The following is a 1752-nucleotide window of genomic DNA, read 5'->3' as shown; positions in this document are numbered from 1 at the left end:
CTGGGGGCCAGGCAGGACTGCCAGCTTCTCCATCCTTCTTCCTTGGGGTCTTGGCAATGGCGTACTTCCTCCTTTGTCCTCATGCCTCTCTCCTTCTGTCGCCCCACTCCCCATGCCTAAGAGGGATTGGGAAGGAGGTCCTGGCAGAAAAAATTCTGTCCTCCCAAATAACTCACACACACGCATACACACACACGCACACACACAACTCGCCTCCTCCCTTCTCACTTCTGGCACAACTCTCTCAACCAGATTGGCAAGAGGCACTGCCACCCTCCCCCATTCCTCACACTGTCAGAGCCTATGCCAGGCTCCTTGGGCAGTGCCAGCATCCACCCACCTCACACCCAGGTCCCCCTGCCTCTCCTTAGTGCTCTGACAAAGGGCCAGACTGCCAACCCCACTGGGCTCTCCCTGGGGAGCTGTGGCACAGTCCCTCTCCTGGCTCTTAGATGCTTTCTTGGCACTTCCCTGGCTTCTCTCCACCACTTTACTTTCCCAGCCTAGAAGAGGACTAACTACCCCACAGTCCAACCATTCCTCAGAGCTGAGCGGTAGAGGAACAGCAACACCAGCCAATACCCCTGCCCCTCCTCTCCACCTCCTGGGGCCCATTCCCACTGCCCCAGCTCAAGGCACCAACCTGATGGATGTGATGCCAATGGCTCCCGGGTACCAGCCTTCCTCCCAGAGCACCAGGACTCCTGCCGCTGCTCCCCTCCCTACTCGCCTCCTTCCATCTCCTCGGGCACAAGGGTGGCAGCTGTAATGCCAATGCCTATAAGCAGGCAGCATGAAGCAGCTCATGTTTCCTCTTCTGCCCTCCCAGGCCCCACACCTCTCCCCTCCTTCCACTCCATCCCTCTGTTCTTCTGGTTGGACACTAGGTTGGCAACCGCAGTGTCAACCCCCACCCATGCCCAGGAGGCTCACATACAGCACGCACTTATGCATACATGTACATGCGCGCACACACACGCACACACACACGGCCCCATGAGTGCCAGGCAGCGGTGGCAGACACACAGCAATGCATAGTGACTGGTATACCCGAGGAGTCACCCAGATTCAGCACCTGATCCAACACCCATTTGAGATTGGGTGGGTAGGCGGGCGGGCAGGCGGGCGGGCGGAGGGGAGATGGAGGCAGACGATGGCCCTAGGTTGGCAGCCGATGGAGCCGGGAGAATGGAGGGAACAGATGCTCTTTGCCCAGCCTCCCTCCCTCTCTCTCTGAGATCAGTGCCAAGCTGGGGGGATGGGGAGAGGGGAGGATGGGGGAAGGGTGGCATTTGGAAAGCTGGCAGGCGGGGGTAGGTGGGTCCGCCCAGGCTGGGCAGTGCCGGCACTGGCTGCCGCCTCTCCACTCTGCCATCTGTCTCGCTTCTCTCCCCACCCCTTTTCTCTCTCTTTCTCTCTCTCCTTCATCCACAGCAAAACGAAAGAGGAAAGCAGGGTCCTCATTCAGCACACCCCCAACCTCTACCAGACCCCCTCTCCTCCTTCCCACAACTCACCACACCATACCACCACCAAGCCATCTGTGCTCTCTCCTCCTGGCTCAGTCACCTTCTTTCATTCGCCTTTGCCCTCACACCAAAACGGGTGCAGTATTTTTTAAAAAATATATACATATATATTTTAAAAAGCAACTTAAAAGAAAAACTCTTTTCTTTGGGATGTCCTGTCCTTCTGCGTCTGGGTCCTCGGTGCCAATGTCTGTGGCAGGCAGTGAGGGGACCCTGTCCTCAG

At 57.6% G+C, this 1752-nt stretch overlaps 1 long non-coding RNA gene across 2 annotated transcripts; it reads right to left on the bottom strand.

Moving 5' to 3' along the window:
• Nucleotides 1–6: 6 nt before the first annotated feature.
• On the bottom strand, nt 7–1746 carry LOC107185145. Of its 2 annotated transcripts, none has more exons than XR_001516064.1 (3): nt 1076–1746; nt 644–778; nt 7–116 (listed from the first exon to the last, which is right to left on the bottom strand). It is a non-coding gene; the product is annotated as an uncharacterized LOC107185145 (long non-coding RNA). The 2 variants fall into 2 exon arrangements; XR_001516065.1 differs by having other exon boundaries at nt 644–763.
• Nucleotides 1747–1752: the final 6 nt, after the last annotated feature.

This window comes from Myotis davidii, unplaced genomic scaffold (assembly GCF_000327345.1).
Source record: "Myotis davidii unplaced genomic scaffold, ASM32734v1 scaffold1949, whole genome shotgun sequence".
Taxonomy (NCBI): Eukaryota; Metazoa; Chordata; class Mammalia; order Chiroptera; family Vespertilionidae; genus Myotis; species Myotis davidii.
Note: the sequence above shows the minus strand (reverse complement) of the source record. Positions and strands in the feature narration are given on the sequence as shown.